Raw genomic sequence first — 18,123 nt, 5'->3', positions numbered from 1 at the left:
CTGCGCGTTCCCGGAGCTCCCGGTCTCAGAATGGAACCAGTGAGCACACCGGAGTTCCGGAGTTCCGTGAGATGCTTGGTAGCGCACGCCCCCGGCTCATGGTCTCAGTCTGCTGTCTCAAGGGTGCGGGTCCGCGGTCCGCCCGCTCCCCCGTGCAGGTGGCTACCGTTTCCCGGGGCCCTGACATGGCGGCTCCCACCCCCTTCTGTTTATCTTCCGATATCTGTGCGCGGTTTCACGGCTCCCCGCTTCGTACCTCAATACTCAGCGCTGGAGATGTTCATTTGTAGAGATCCAGATGTATCTTCCTGTGTCTCAGGCTGATTCCGTGCATGTTCCTGCTGGTCTGGTACCTATCCAGCTCAACTCAGGGGACCGGCTGAAAAAGGGGTCCCCTCCTCCATCTTAACTCCTTCCTCCAAAGATTACTCTGTACTAACGTTTTATCACATATGTCATTTGCAGGTATCTTCTCCCATTCCGTAGGTTGCTTGCCTTTTAGTTTCATTGGTTGTTTCCTTTGCTATACAGAGCTTTTTGTTTTGGTGTAGTCCCAACAGTTTATTTTTGCTTTTGTTTCACTTGCTTCAATAGACATATCTAGAAAAATGTTGCTATGGCTGATGTCAAAAAAATTCCTGCCTGTGCTCTCTTCTAGGATTTTTATAGTTTCAGGTCTCACATTTAGGTCTTTAATCCATTTTATTTTTGTGTATGGTGTAAGAAAGTGGTCCAGCTTCATTCTTTTGCATGTAGTTGTCTAGTATTCCCAACACCATGTGTTGAAGAGACTTTTTCCCATTGAATATTCTTTCCTCCTTTGTCAGAGATTAATTGACGATAATATGGTGGGTTTATTTCTGGGTTTTCCATTCTGTTCCATTGATCTATGTGTCTGTTTTTTTAAATTAACTTTTTAAAGTAATCCCTGCACCCAGAGTGGGGCTCAAACTCATGGCTCTGAAACCAAGAGTCACATGCTGTATCATATGTGTCTATTTTTATGCCAGTACCATACTGTTTTGATTAATACAGCTCTGTCATATAACTTGAACTCTGGAATTGTGATGCCTCCAGTTTTGTTTTTCTTTTTCAAGATTGCTTTGTCTATTCAGGATCTTTTGTGGTTCCATACAAATTTTAGGAGTGTTTATTCTTGTTCTGTAAAAAGGAAAAAAAAATGCTGGTGGTATTTTGATGGGGATTGCATTAAAGCTGTAGATTGCTTTGGATAGAATAGACATTTTAACAATATTTGTTCTTCCAACCCATGAGCGTAGAATGTCTTTCCATTTCTATGTGATGTCTTGAATTTCTTTCATCAGTGTTTTATATCAGAGTACAGGTCTTTCACCTCTTTGGTTGGAAGCTTATTCCTAGATACTTTATTATTTTTGGTGCAATTGTAAATGGGATTGTTTTCTTAATTTCTCTTCATGCTGCTTCATTATTAGTGTATATGAATGCAACAGATTTGTGGACATTGATTTTGTATCCTGCGACTGTACTGAATTCATTTATCAGTTCTAGTAGTAGTTCTTTGGTGGAGTCTTAAGGGATTTCTATATGTAATATCATGTCATCTGCAAATAGTGAAAGTTTTACTTTTTCCTTGCCAATTTGGATTTCTTTTATTTCTTTTTGTTGTCTTATTCCTGTGGCTAGGACTTCGAGTACTATATTGAATAAAAGTGTTGAGAGTGGACATCCTTGTCTTGTCCCTGCCCTTAGGGGAAGATCTCTGTTTTTTGCCATTGAGTATGATTTTGCTGTGGGTTTTTCATATAGGCCTTAATTATGTTGAGGTGTGTTCCCTCTAGACCTGCTTTGTTGAGGGTTTTGATCATGAACGGATGTTGTGCTTTGTCAATGCTTTTTCTGCTCCTATGCACAGGATCATACAGTTTTCACCCTTTCTCCTATTGATTTAGTGTATCATATTGATTGATTTGTGAATATTGAACCACAATTGCATCCTGGGAATAAATCCCACTCGATCATGGTGAATGATTTCTTTAAGCTGTTGATGAATTTGGTTTGCTAGTATTTTGTTGAGGATTTCTACGTGTATATTCATCAGCAATATTGGCCTCTCTTTTTTTGTGGTGTGTTTTTATGGTTTTGGTGTCAGGGTGATACTGGCTTCATTGAATGAATTTGGAAGTTTTCCTTCCTTTTCTATTTTTTGGAATAGTTTGAAAAGAATAAGTATTAACACTTCTTTAAATATTTGGTAGAATTCACCTGTGAAGCTGTCTGTCCTGGAGTTTTGTTTGTTGGGATTTTTTTGATGACTGATTCAATCTCATTGCTGGTAATTGGTCTGTTCAAATTTTCTATTTCTTCCTGTTTCAGTTTTGGTAGGTTATATGTTTCTAAGAGTTTATCTGTTTCTTCCAGATTGTCCAATTTGTTGGCATATAATTTTTCATAGTACTCTCTATAATTGTATTTCTGTCATGTTGGTTGTCATTTTTTTCTCTCTCATTTCTGATTTTATTTGGGTCTTCTCTCTCTTTCTCATGACTCTGGCTAGAGGTTTATCAGTTTTGTTGATCTTTTCAAAGAACCAGCTTCTGGTTTCATTGACCTGTTCTATTGTTTTTGTTTGTATATCATTTATTTCTGCTTTAATCTTTACTAATTTCTTCCTACTGTTGGTTTTGGGTTTTGTTTGTTCTTTTTCTAGCTCTTCCGGTGTAATGTTATGTTGTGTATTTGAGATTTTTCTTGTTTCAAGGGGTAGGCCTGTATTGTTATAAACTTTCTTCTTAGAACTGTCAAAAGACTTCATTTAGAATTCAAATCGTGGGAAGTTTGTTAAAAACCTCAGAAGGTTTTAAAGGGCATGCCTAAATAGGATTACAGGGTATCATAAACTTTATATTTAATCAATATGGCAATAAGAGATATTACAGAAGGTTATATAGTTGTTAGCGAAACAGCTCCTTTGATATTAAGAAGTTAAATAATCAAAGACCTGATAAAGACAAAGCATAGAAACTTTGGCTTTCTGGGCAGAAAATGGATAGGAAAACGAAAAAACTTTCTTTATAATTTCTTATCAAGAGCGCACCAGTAATCCAAGAAAACTGTCTTTTTAATAGAAGAGCCAAATTTCAATCTTATACCAGTGTACTTTTAAAATCCATTCATTTCAATCTTAGTCCTGACCAAACATAAAATTCTTTTCTAAAGTTTTTTGTTCACAAACCTACAATTTTTCTTTTTACATTCAGATTTTGTCCTAAGCCTCCTTTGTCTAAGTAATCATTTTCATTGTAGGACAAAATTACATTCTTTTCCCTCAACAAAAAATGTATTCCCATTCCTTGTATCTTACCAAAAATACATCTTTCTTTTCTTACAGAGTTGCTTCCCTTATTTCTAGCGGTCTCAATTACATTTATTGGAATTTACTTTTAGAAACCTTAGTCTCAAGTGAAAAGTACGTAGTAACCAATTGTGAACTGCGTGTTGCCCCAGACAAACCTACATTCAGTAATCAATGCTATCTTATTTGGAAAAGAGTTAGGTATCCAATAAAATCAAACCAATATATCATTTTACTTAGCAAAACTTCCAAGTTTCAGATTGCCAAAGATTTTGAAAGCTATTTAAAAGTTTACCTATAAACCTATTTATTCAACCTACTTATTCTTAACAATTACCCATGAAAACTTCACGAGACAGCCAAAACCAACCATCCTTTTAAGTCCCTTTTGCTGGCAAATTGCAATAGATACAATATGACCGTAACTAACAAATTCAGGTAGAATAAAGGTTTACTAGTATATTTGATGTTGATAACTCCAAAAGACAGGTCTATTTTAATTTACCAAAGATTATCCCAGATGATGCGAACTTGAAAAACATTTGGGTTAGTTTTTATCTTTCTCAATTTCAGAATGACCAATTTTTACAAGCCCTTGTCTTTTACCCGATTAAATAGAGCTCTTGCCTGCTCGCAGTATGTGCTTCCAGTGACCCAGATTGCTGGTGCCTCCTTTGTCCAGGGTTGTAAGGGAAGGAGGAGGCGCACAAGGGCCAAGCAGCCAGGGTGGAGATTTAAACAGGGAACAACAGCAAACAGACCAACAGCAGACCAAACAACCAGGTGGGAAGGAGACTTGTCTCTGTTAGTTCACTCCCGTCTCGCCAGTTTGGAGCATCCAAGCCTCCGAATAGTTGGATCCTGTGATCTTCCCTCCCCTGGGAATGTCTGGATTTGACTCTCACTGTGTTCAGTCCCCCAGAATGTTTACCAGAGGCCCTGTCAATTCTGTTATGCCGGTTTGCCTAGACTTTATGAGACGACCCGCATTTTACGTCTAAAAGCTGTGCCATGGACCTTGCATAACTTATCCCAACAGAAATCCTTCTGAGTAAAAGTAATCAGAGTGGCCATTGGATTTCAGGTGAGGACAGAATGCCAAGCTGGCTGTCAGAAATACCAAGAAGGGAGAATTCCCTCCAAAGAATCTGCCCCTAGCCCCGTTAGCTTGAACGGGTTAGCCTGGGTGAGCTGCTACTGCCCATTGCTCCATCCGTTGAAAACCCAGGGCAGAAGCTCAGAAGGACAACAGTCTCATCTGGGTCACTGAATTTGTTACTGATCCAACATGAGTGGGTTCTGTGATGAGTCACAGATATACCAGAGTGGTGGCATAAAGTAAACTTTGCGACAAATAAGGAGATCACTGGCAGTAACTTCCAAAGCAATGGCTCCCTGAGCAACAGTGGATGGGTTCCTTCTGTTTAGGGTTAGGATGAATATTTAAACGAGGAGTCCTTGTCCTCCTATGTAGAGGCAGGCGTAAGGTTGCACATGTGCCTTCAGGAAATGTGCCTATACATACACTGTATGTTGTGTGCGTTATGTAAATGAGGCTTGTGCTCCTTCTTGGGTGGAGAGTTTAGTATTATAATGGGGTAAAGGTAATAGTCATTCTAGAGGTCACTCCGTGGTCCATCTGTGTAGTCGTGGGTCGGGGATCACACTCAAACTGGTCTAAGGGGTCTGGGCTGGCTGGCGGTTGTCAGAGCAGTCACTATTGCTTGAGGGATGGTTTTGATTTCCATTTGCCTGAGTTAAGAGAGAAGCTGCAAAGAAGAGCTTAAGGAAAAATGTGTGGCAAAGGTTGGTGAGTATAAGCCGGTGGGCCATAAATGTCAGGTCTTGGGGTCTAGCTGGTGATAGGAGTAGGAACAAGGAAGTTATACTAGGCAAAAAAGCAGGCTGGTTATCGCAAGTTTACTTTCCTTTAGGAGACGACAGAGGTGTCTATGAGGAAGTTTACCTAACTAGTGCTGATCAGGCCATTCCTGATTGCCTGGTTTAAAAACGATTCCATTTCTGGGAGAACCAAAATTGTAATTAAGTCTTGGTTTGGTTATGTGGGGCTTAGCATAAGCAACTCCATTTTGGTTTTGTTGTCTTATTTTTGTATTTATTATTTATTTATTTATTTATTTTTAAAGATTTTATTTATTTATTCGACAGAGATAGAGACAGCCAGCGAGAGAGGGAACACAAGCAGGGGGAGTGGGAGAGGAAGAAGCAGGCTCATAGCGAAGGAGCCTGATGTGGGGCTCGATCCCAGGACTCCGGGTTCACGCCCTGAGCCGAAGGCAGACGCTTAACTGCTGTACCACCCAGGCGCCCCTGTTGTCTTATTTTTAACAGTTCAAAACCATTCTGAATATTTTTGGGAGGTGCCTGAATTTGTAGACATGTGTGAATTTCAAAGGTCCCATATTCCCTCATCTGAAAAGATGAATTTCTGACATAATATTCTGAACATCCCACTGTCTACTCAAAGGGCTTTTTGAGCCAAGAGGCCTTTCCAGTACAACCCAGCACTTTTGTCATTTGAGAAGAATCTTTGTTTTGGCAGCAAAGCCTGAGAGTTGCTGCTTTTGTTCAGTGACTATTTGTAGAACCCATTTGTAGATGCAAACTTGCCCTTTTATTCTCACTGTACGAGTGGCAGGCAACGTTGTTATACTACACAAAACAACTCTTCTTTCATCATCTGCTTTCCAGTGACATTTCTTTGGGCCTAATCATAATCTATAAGCCCTGCCCTTTTCTCCCATCCTGGGAACACTTGGTCGTTAGCCCTAGTTTCAAGAATCTTTTTTTAATGGAAACTAGAAGAAAACAAGTTAGTTAAGTCATGGTTTATCCAAAGGAGCTAAACAAGAAACAGTGATTTCACAGATCCAGCAAAGCAAAACCCATTTAATTAACACCCAAATGACACTTAGGTAATAGGAATGGCTGCTGGAGAGAGTTTGGGTAGTATTTTGTTTCCAAGTCCCTCCTATTGTGGTGGGAAGTCATAAACAACACCTGTTGAAGTGCCTCTTTTACATGTGCTCTGGAAAGCCTCAGGATGTTGAATAATTGGTCCCCAGAATAAACTCTCTTGTGTTAATGGGTTTCAAACATAAAGTGAATCCATTAATTCTTGGTGAGGCATTAAACATCTGAATTAGTTTTGCAAAGCTAAATATGAAAGTGATTTTTGAAATGAGAATAAACATAGAGCCATTTATTACTAACGATCACACCAGTAGTTCCAACAACTGAACTCTGCCAAGCGGAGGTCAGGGCCCACCCTGCGTTTTTGACTGTGCAAGATGAGCCCTGCACAGGGTACGCTCCTGCCAGCCTGCAAGTGGGCTAATCATTACTGTCTTCAAGACCCATGTAGGGCTGTGGTACGGTTAGTGTTTTCAGCTGCTTCAGATGCTACGTTGGCGGGATGGGTTTTGTTAGAATATCAGTTGTATTCCACAGAAGCCTCTTAGAAGTTTGTCTCCCCATCATCTCAATCCTGAAAAGCACACACTCTGAACAGTGCGCCGCATCACCTAGCTCCCAGCATGACCCGTCTGTGCAAGTGGGAGGAAAAGACTGACCAGCTGATCTGCAATCCAGCTTTTCCCACCCTGGGGACACACACGGGAGGAATGACCTGAGCAAATCTTATAGATTTGTTAGTTGGAATTCTTGATGGTATTTGCTAATGGGGAGTCCTTACCTAAGGAATGTTTTTATCAGGAGGTACCAGGTTCATGTAGGATTACTTATGGAAACTGTACCTGGAATTTATGGATTTCTGGAACATGACCAGCTGGAAAATGTCAGTGTCATCCTTTTAATTATCAAAGCATAAAATGAAGATAGTTTTGTGACAAAACTATCTCCTCTTGTGTAAGTGATGCTTCATGTATTGAATCTGGGCCAGGGCTACCCCATCTGAAAGCTGTGAGTCCCTGCGGCTAGAGAGCACGTCCTACTCCTCTTTGTAACACTGTGCCCAGCACAGTGTAGAGGACCTGGAGAACGTACACACAAAACACAAATGGCCACACACCACATAGCTAGCAAAACTCACAGAAGATCACCCAGGTCCTAATCACGAGACTCTCGGAGCCCAGGAGACAATGGGGAGTAAAAAAAAAAAAAATTGGGAGGCCCTTAGGAAAAAGGACTTTGGAATAAAGGGTAAGAGTCCTTTTAGATCAGTGATTTTCAAACTTTAATGTGCAGATGAACCACCTGGGGACCTGGGATCTTGTGTACATGAAAATTTGGATGCAGCAAATCTGGAATGGGACTTGAGATGGTCTTCTCTTAACATTTGTAAAGCCTTGTTAGCCGAAGTATGGTCTGGGCATTGCAGCATCAGCATGACCTAAACTGTTTGAAATGCAGAATCTTCGGCCCTGCCCCAACCTTTCCTAACCAGATTTTGGCTCCTTTTTCATCAGATTCCTGATTCTTTTGAACGTACTCTTTGAAAAGGTCCAAGGAGTCCTTATTGATTTCTCCCTAAGGTTACCAGGCTCTGCTTCAGAAGTGGTATTATTTTTGGTGCCTCTATGTCTCCATCATTATCAATTGGATTTTCTAAGCTCATGGCTAAGGGGCAACCGAGCAGATTTCTATCCCTTGTACCTTTCCAAAGCCATCAAACTTTGAACTTTCAGTCCATTTGATCCAAGCCATGTTTGTTTAGGGACTGCTTGGTGAATAGTCTAATACTATTAAGCATGCTGTTTACCGGAGGGCAGGAAAATACAATACTGAATAATGAATGCTGGGGACAAGAAAAGCAATGTGGAAATTTTACCTATAATCGAGTCAAAATATTAGATTCAGTAGGTATAGAAAGATGTGCCGGGGGTGAATAAAATGCATTTATATCTAGGTAACTCAGAGTCACCTCTTTTTCTCTCCCCTGAGAATCTTTAACAAAAATGTGTATTGATTTTAAGCCATGAACTGGAAGAGTTAATAGGTACAAGTAGCTTGTTTCAGAGAAACATCAAGATGGAAAAGAAGACTCAAAAAGGCAGTGCCATTAACACAGAGAAACAGGGTGAGATGAAAAGTTTCATACGCAGTTATATCCAAGTCTGCCAGCACTTAGGAAATGCCATTAATTTTAAACATACTTACATTTAATGTCTATAATAGACTCCCCTAGATTAGGATTCTCGTAATGTCCTCGAGGTCTCCTTGGATTTACCCTTCGTGAGGGAAAGCCAGCAAAGGCGGCAGTGGTTCCTGGAGGTGATAACTGCCAACGGGTTATGAGCTAGGCCCAAAGCTGTGTGGTTTGGCTAAAATCCTGCTGAGCAGGGAGACGGCAGCTCTCAGGAGCGCCCATCTGAGTGCATTGCAAGCATGTTTCACATCTTTAACTGATCTACAGAAAGGTAACAGGCAAATGTCAGTGCAGATAGGGATGAGAAGGAAGGGAGAGTCAGACATAAGCGATCTGGCCAGGAGTACAATATAAACTAGCTGTAAGGAGTAAAAAGGAACGTGGAAATGTAAATCCCCAGAAAGGCCTCTGAGACTGAAGGCAGCATTTTAGTTAAAATCACACTCCACCGTACTTAATTAACTTTACCAATGGAAGTGAGAAAGTGAGACTGTGAAGAGCTATACTGGGGCTTTATCAGTAATATCCCCTCCTTTGTTTACATGTCAGGGCATTTTAACTTCGAAACATCACCTTTGGCTCCAACTTACATTTCTGTTGCAGGCGGCGCTTACAGGCGTACAGGATGCCTTCACTATGCGTAAAAACTCTCAACGCGGTGTTTTCCAAACTGTGTTCTTCAGAAACCTAGTTCCAAAATCTGTTGCTTGAAGAGAGGATTCCGTGGTTTCAAAAATTTGGGAAATCCGTGATACTCTTAGAGATTTGTTATGCACAGTAGTACACTAAAGATTCTGAGAAATTCTATGGACCAAAACTTTGCTTTTGTTTAACACAGTGTTTCTCAAAGTTACAAGATGATGGAGACCTTTCGGCCCAGAGTAAATGATGGAATTGTAGTCTAAGGGATCTCCTTGGGGAAAAGCAGGCCTGTAGACCTAGAGGGCTGTACTTGTGAACCACTGTGGCATGGTATTAATGAGTGGTAGTCCTCTCGGCTGTGATGTAAGTCGGGTAAGAAAAGCTGGGAGAAGCTCCCTGCGTAGTCGACATTTGAGTGAGCCCAAACACTGTCCTGCTCCAGTGAGTCCTTGACAAAAGACAGAAGGAATGTATTGGTGAGGCTTGAAGAGAAAAATGGCCCTTCTGACGCACAGTTCCCACCAGGGCTGTAGACCAACTAGTCTAGGTTTTTGTTTTTGTTTTTGAATCATTGTATTTAAAAAATTTTTAATATTTTTTTTATTATGTTAGTCACCATACAGTACATCCCTAGTTTTTGATGTAGTTTTCCATGATTCATTGTTTGCGTATAACACCCAGTGCACCATGCAACACGTGCCCTCCTTACTACCCATCACCAGGCTAGCCCATCCCCCCACCCCCCTCCCCTCTAAAATCTTCAGTTTGTTTCCCAGAGTCCATAGCCTCTCGTGGTTCATTCCCCCTTCTGTTTATCTCCCCTTCATTTTTCCCTTCCTTCTTCTATCTTCCTGCTATTTTATATGTTCCATAAATGAGTGAAACCATATGATAATTGTCTTTCTCTGCTTGACTTATTTCACTTAGCATAATCTCCTCCAAATCCCATCCATGTTGCTGCAAATGTTGGGTAACTGTTCTCTCTGATGGCTGAGTAATATTCCATTGTATATATGGACCACATCTTCTTAATCCAGTCATCTGTTGAAGGGCTCTTTCCATGATTTAGCTATTGTGGACAATGCTGCTAAGAACATTGGGGTGCATATGGCCCTTCTCCTCACTACGTCTGTACCTTTGGGATAAATACCCAGTAGTGCAATGGCTGGGTCATAGGGTAGCTCAATTTTTAACTTTTTAAAGGACCTCCACACTGTTTTCCAAAGTGGCTGTACCAACTTGCATTCCCACTAACAGTGTAGGAGGGATCCCCTTTCTCCACATCCTCTCCAACAATTGTTGTTTCTTGCCTTGTCAGTTTTGCCATTCTAACTGGCGTAAGGTGGTATCTCAATGTGGTTTTGATGAATTTCCCTGATGGCTAATAATGTTGAACATTTTTTCATGTGTCTGTTAGCCATTTGTATGTCTTCATTGGAAAACTGTTCTGTTCAAGTGGTCTAGGTTCTTTGCAAACCGTCAGTGTCTCTTTCACTTGATATTTTCCCTATAGCATCAGGTTATTTGCTTTGCCTAAGCTATGTTTGGTAAATGTTAATTCATTGGTGTATATGGGGGGGAAAATCTAGAAGGAGGGGAAGGCTAGCCTACAACTTGAGAATAGTCTATTTTTTTTAAAGATTTTATTGAGAGAATGAGCAAGTGAGGGGGGATGGGCAGAGGGAGAGAGAGAATCTCAGACTCCATGCTGCATATGGAGCCTGATGAGGGGCTCGAACCCACAACCCTGAGATAGTGACCTGAGCCGAAATCAAGACTCAGATGCTTAACTGACTGAGCTACCCAGGTACCCCACAGTACTCTATTTTTTTTAAACCCCAGGAAGTAATTTCTTCTCATCAGGTAGGCTTCAGCCACGTGGCAGGTATCTGCTAGGTGCTGGAGAAGCAATGGTGAATACCATCCCTTCCCTTGTGAAGTTTATAGTCCAATGGGGAGAAAGGCATTAATAAGAATCACACAAGTATCTGAATATAAGCTGTAATAAGTGCTATGAAGAAAACATGCTGGTGTCATGGGAATATCTAATGGGTCCTGATCAGAGCCTTCAAATGACAGATACCTTTTCTTTTTTATTGAGGTATAATTGAGCTAAAACATTATATTAGTTTCAGGTGTACAACATAGTGATTTCATATTTGTGTATATTGCAAAATGATCACCACAGCAAGCTTGGTTAACATTCATTATTGTACAGTTACAGGTTTTTTTTTTCTTGTGATAAATATTTTTAAGATTTACTCTCTTAGGGGCGCCTGGGTGGCACGGTGGTTAAGCGTCTGCCTTCGGCTCAGGGCGTGATCCCGGAGTTCTGGGATCGAGCCCCACGTCAGGCTCCTCTGCTATGAGCCTGCTTCTTCCTCTCCCACTCCCCCTGCTTGTGTTCCCTCTCTCGCTGGCTGTCTCTATCTCTGTCAAATAAATAAATAATAATAATAATAATAAAAGATTTACTCGCTTAGTAACTTTCAAATATGCAATACAGTGTTATCAACTATAGTCACTATGCTGTATTATCTCCCCATGACATTTATTCTGTAACTGGAAATTTGTACCTTCTAACCCCTTTACTACCGTCCAGCTCTGGCAACCACCAATTTGTGCTCTGTATCTTTGAGGTCAGTTTTCCTTTGTTTTTTTTTTCTTCTGTTTTGTTTTTAGATTCCACACATAAGTGAGATCATACAGTATTTGTCTTTGTCTGACTTATTTCACTTAGCAGAAGGCTCTCATGGTCCACCCATGTTGTCATAAATGGCAAGATTTCATTTTTGTTTGTTTACAGATGAGTAATATCCCATTAAACACACACCACATCTTCTTGATCCATTCATCTGTTGATGGACATTTAGGTTGTTTCCATGTCTTGGCTATTGTAAATAGTACAGCAAGGAACATAGGGGTACAGATATCTTTCCAAATTAGTGTTTTTATTTTCTTCAGATAAATAATCAGAGGTGAAGTTCCTGGATCAAACGGTAGTTCTATTTTTTATCTTTTTGAGGAATCTCCATACTGTGTTCCATAGTGACCGCACCATGTTACGTTTCTACCAAGAGTGTACAAGGGTGCCCTATTTCCACATCCTCACCAGTGCTTGTTATCTCTTTGATACTAGCTATTCTGACAGGTATCAGGTGATATCTCATTATGGTTTTGATTTGCACTTCCCTGATGGCGAATGTTTTGAACATCTTTTTATGTACCCGTTGGGCATCTGTGTGTCTTTTTTGAAAAGAATGTCTATTTGGATTGTCCATTTTTAAAAATATGATGGTTCAGGTTTTTGTTTTTGTTTTGCTATTGAGTTGTATGAGTTCTTCATATATTTTGGATATTTGCCTCTTATCAGATACATGCTCTGCAAATATTTTCTCCCTTTCTGTACATGGCCTTTTCATTTTGTTGATGATTTCCTTTGCTGTGCAGAAGCTTTTTAGTTTGAGGTAGTCCCACTTGTGTATCTTCACCTTTGGCGTCAAATCCAAGAGAAAAATCATTGCCAAGACCAGTGTCAAGAAACTTACTGCCTATGTTTTCTTCTAGGAGTTTTATGGTTTCAAGTCTTACATTCCAGTCGTTAATCCATTTTTAGTTAATTTTTATATATAGTATAAGATATCCAATTTCATTCTCTTGCATGTGGCTGTCCAGTAGTCCCAGCACCATTTATTGGAGAAACTATGCTTTCCTTATTTTTTATTCTTGGTTCCTTTGTTGTAAATTAATTGGTGATCTATGCGTGTGTTTATTTCTGGGCTATGTATTCTGTTTCATTGATTTATGTGTCTGGTTTTATACCAATACCATACTGATTTGATTGCTATAGCTTTGTAATATAGTTTGAAATCAAGAAGCCTGGTGTCTTCAGCTTTGTTCTTCTCAGAATTGGTTTGACTATTCAGGGTCTTTTGCGGTTCCGCACAAATTTTAGGATTGTTTGTTCTATGAAAAATGCTGCTGGAATTTTGATAGGAATTGCATTGGATCCTGAGGAGTCCTTTGGGTAGCATCAGCATCTTAACAAAGTTAATTCTTACAAATGATGAGTACAACATACTTTCTATTTACTTGTGTCTTCAATTTTTTTCATTAATGTCTTACAGTTGTTAGTGGGCAGGTTTTTCTCTTTTTTGGTTATGTTTATTCCTAGGTTTTTTTTTTTTTGATGCAGTTGTAAATGTAATTGTTCTCATTTCTCTTACTGATAGTTCACTATTAGTGTATAAAAACGCAACAGTGTTTTGTATATTGATTTTGTATCCTGCAACTTTATTGAATTTGTTGATTAGTTCTAACAGTTTTTTGGTGAAGTCTTTCCAGTTTTCTGTAAAAAAAAAATGTCATATGATATGCAGACATAATGTCATGTCTACAAATAGTAACAGTTTTACTTCTTCCTTTCCAGTTTGGATACCCTTTACTTTTTTTTCTTTTATTTCTTGCTCTGGCTAGGACTCACAATGCTATGTTAAATGAAAGTGACAAGAGTGGGCAGAGAGATACTTTTTTTTTTTTTGAGAGAGAGCGAGCATGAATGTGCAGTGTGGGGAGAGGGGCAGGGGAGAGAGAATCTTAAGCAGGCTCCATGCCCAGCACCAGCCAATCTCACCACCCTGAGATCATGACCCGAGCGAAATCAAGAGTCGGGTGCTTAACTGATTGAGCCACCCAAGTGCCCCTGAGAGAGAACTTTTCGGAGCAAATGATGAGCTGAGAGTCATGGTGAGGGGGTGATGTTGGGATAGAGAATTCCAGGCAGAGATGGGACCTGTTCCATGAAAGGGAGGTATATGCAAAATGGCCTCCAAAGGCTGAAGGAGCAATAAGCCTGAAGAAAAAGGCCGACAAGCCCTGCTTGACAAGAGATGGTTTACTAAGGGGATTTATAGATAGAAGCATGTCTTGGGTGGCAGCAAGACAAGTAGACCTCCACAGCCTCACTCCCATAAGACCTGCTTTTACAGTCCTAGAGGCTGTGGAGTAGGTGTCAGGAGACTGCAGGAGGAGAATGTTTGAGAATACTGTCATACTCCTATCTCCAAGGCAGATCAAGGACATTATGCCCCGAGGGTATACTTAAGGATGTGGTTAAATAAAGGAAAGAATGTGGGAGTGGGGTTGTGCTCTAGAAGGCTTTAGGTCTGAGTGGTCATTACAGAGGATTTGATCAAGATGGCCTTAGTCCGGTTCATACAGGACCAGACCATAAAGAGGGAGAAAGCTGGGAAAGTGAGGCTGTGAAGTTAGGCAAGAGCCAGATCTTCCAGCAGCTGGTAGGCCAAATAAGGAAGTGTAATCATGGGCTGAGCCACGGAAGCCACTTGAGGGTTTTAATCTGGGGAGTGGTATGATAGGATACGCATTTTCAATGAGTCCTGAATATCCCTGAATGCCATATGGAGAAAGGACTATAGAAAGTCAAAGTGGATGTCCAGATATTGCCTGAGATTGTTGCAGAAGTCAAGGGAGAGATGCTATGGATTAAAGAAGGGTGGTGGCAGTGGAGAGGGAGAGAAGTGGAGAGTGGTGGGGCCTTGTGGGGTCAATGGTGAAGGTCAGGTTTCTAGCTGGTATAAATGAATGGAGGGTGGGGCCATTCATTGAGATGGAGACTAGAAGACCAGGTCCGGGGAAGATCAGGAGTTGTTTTTGACATTCTGTGACGGACATCTTGAACTGTGGAGTTGACAGTGGATACATGGGTCTCGACTTAGAACAAGAGGTCTAGTTAGAATGTCGAAGGGTTGATGGCTTACCAGTGCTAATTGCAGCCCTGGGTATTGAGGAGATCACCTATGAGGAGAAAGGAAAAGGAGCCCAGTTCTAATAACATCTTCAAGACTTGGTGGAAGAAGATAAGTCAGTAAAGGACACTAAGGAGTGTTAGTTCAAGAAGAAAAAGCAGAAACCTGGTAGTCGGTATAGCCAAATGCTGCTGTGAGAACTCACTTCAAACTCCAGCCGAAGCAGGTCCATTGGATGAAGTGACAAGGATATCATTGTTGGGCCTTAACAAGTACTGTTTTTCTGGAGTGATGCGAATAGAGAATCTCGATGGCGATTCTAGTTTTGAAGACACAGTAGGTATATTTATTGTACTATAGCCCCTTCCCAGATAAAGCCAACTAAATACTTTATCTGGTATGAAAATGAAGGCTTGGACTCACCAAGATAAGAGTTACTATGTCCATCTCTCTTGTGGCAACTTCCTAATGCATTCTCAGGGGAAATTCTGAGTATAGTCAATTGTACTGTAAGCACTGACTTTAGATATAACTTCTCTATAAGATACACCTTCACCTTTAATGACTAAGCTCTTCAGTAGCTGAAGTGATTCCAGAGTAGTAAACACTGAATTTGAAAGGAAGTTTTGCTTTTTATATTCATTTCCTTTTACCTTACCTTTTTAGCAACTTACTAGTTCAGCTGCATTAAAAAACAGTTAAATTTTGCTCGACTACCGTACTATTGTTCTTGCTCCCAATAATAACCTCATCCTTCTTCACTCCCTTCAAAGGAAGTAGCTTGAGTCATAGAGTTAGAATATTGGAAAAGTGCCCAAAACACGTTTTTGACATTTAGTTTATGACAGAGAACAGTGATTTGGTATTTGGCTCAAGTTGCTCAGGCACATTTGCCTATTCGTGGGCAAAAGCAATTCAGGGCAAATCTACCTGCAAATATGTAATTGTACTGAATGAGTCTGTATGCTCGTATTAGAGCGAGGGCTTGGTGCAGAAAAGGTAGAGGAGTATTGGAGTGGGAAAGACAAATGATTCGCTTCTTTGTTATTGTCCCAGATCCAGCAACATGGGACAGGCATAATATTAGGAGTTTGGTTTCTTGCAGTCAGAAACAAGAAGACCTACATAGAAAGAAGGGGAAATCAAGTCTGAATTTGTGAGGCAATAGCAAGTCTATGCAGGACAGTTTTAGAGGACTTCCAAAAACTAGTGAGATTTTTCCACACACACACACACACCCACCCACCCACAGAGCTCTAGTATGACCTGAAAATTTGCAGGGAACTTTCTGGAATAATAGAATTCAATGTGCTGGAATTTGATCCAAAGTAAATTGGACAGTACAGATGCTGGGAATCATGATGTAAGTTTCTGTAAGAAAAGAATTTTCCCCTTTTCTTGCAGTTTTAATCTTCTCAGGTAGCTACCGTCACAGAGCATATTTATGTCCAAGAAAACTAATTAAACTAATTGAAGTGAATGGGTTATTCTGAAAGAGAAGAGAAAGTTGAAAAACTGTTTTCCACTAGAGCTTTGTTTACAAAAGCACAGAATTACTGGAAGTCCCCTTTGCCCTAGCACTGTTAATCCATTGTAAGAATGTGTCTGGGGTGTATAGTGAACAAATGTTGAAAATACTGGTTACATACTTTCCCTTAAATTTATTTATAAAAGTCTGAATACATGTGTGCACTGAAGCTATGAGACTGGAGCAAGCCAACTGGGATAGAGACCTCCTGTCCCCGTGCCTGTCAATCAGTGCCTAACACAATTCTAGGCTGTTTTCTTTCACGTGCAGGACATCTGTGAATTCAAAGCAGTTAGACTGGGTAAGGTTGGTTTAGCTTTCTGACCCTCTTTTTCCTGATCTGCAAAATGGGGGGGGGGGGGACCAGATTGGATGAGCTTGCAGATCCCACCCAACACACTCTGTGTAACCCTCTCCCCTTGAGTGAGGGCCAGAGCTAGGGAATGTGATGGGATAGCACTCTGACAAGCCAGGTTAGCTTATACAGCAGAAGGGATTTTGCAGATGTAATTAAGGTTCTTCATCAGTTACCTCTGAGCTCATCAGTAGGGAGATTGTCCTGGGTGGGCCTGACCTAATCAGGTGAGCCCTTAACTGGGCCCTCCCTGAAAGAAGAGATTTGAGGCAAGAACAGCCATGTTGTGAACTGCCTATCCAGGAGGCCATTTAGCAAAGACCTGGGCGTGGCCTCTAGGAGTTAAGAGCAGTGCCCGGCTGATGGCCTGCAAGAACTTGAGGACTAACAGCCCCAAGAAGAGGGATTCTGCCCACAATCTGAAGGCACCTGGAAGTGGACCTTGATCCAGGTGAGCCTCCAGGGAGGGTGCAGTTGGCTGACCGCATAGTCGTAGTGTTGTAAGACCTTGAGCCAAGAACACAGCCCCGCTGTGCCAGGCTCGACACACGCAAACTGTGAGGTAATTTGTGTGGTTTTCAGATGGTAGATTTGTGGTCATTTGTTACATGGAAACAGAAAACGTAAATGCTCTCATTTTATTCAACACAAGACTCCTTGAGGTCACTAGACTGGCTGAGACAGCTGTGAGCCACACAGGTAGATGCCCTTCTCTGGAGTGCTAGACAAAGCCCTGACAAGGCTGAGGGTGCGAGCCCAACCCTCCATCCAAGTCAATAGCACATCAAGCCCTAGGTTTCACACCTTTCCCAAAGTGTGGTCTGTAGCTTAGAATACCAGGAAACTTACTTTGCAGCCAAGGGTCTTGAGCGGCAATGGTGTCTTGTCACCTCTGCTTCTCTTTAAGGATTTATCTTCTCTTTTCCTCTCCTGCTGTTTGGTGGAGGAGAGGTGGAGTCTCATATCTGTCCTCTGAACATTTTAAACTATCACTCAGATTGGCTCTGGGTGGTTGTAAAACAGATAAGCATGAGAGTAGGGAGACTAGTTCAACTCTTGGCTCTGAAAGCAGCCAGCCGCACGACCTTGGGAAAGAGAATTATTTCTCTGGCCATGGGTTTCCTCCTGTGTAAAACACAAGACCTTATTATGTATTCCCAGACTGTTCAGGACAAAGGAGCATGGGCCAACTGGTAGAGTTTCAAGGACCACTCAAATTCTCCCTTTAGAAAGACTTGGAAATGTGCACCTATTTTTGCCCCTCTGGGTCAAGGAGATGTTCCTCTAATTCTTGCCTGTTGATCCAGTTGTCTCAAATACTTTAACATGTGTAGGAGATTAGTTTTATTTTGCATGGCAGGGGACACC

Source organism: Ailuropoda melanoleuca, chromosome X, assembly GCF_002007445.2.
Source record: "Ailuropoda melanoleuca isolate Jingjing chromosome X, ASM200744v2, whole genome shotgun sequence".
In the NCBI taxonomy this organism is placed as follows: domain Eukaryota; kingdom Metazoa; phylum Chordata; class Mammalia; order Carnivora; family Ursidae; genus Ailuropoda; species Ailuropoda melanoleuca.
Note: the sequence above shows the minus strand (reverse complement) of the source record.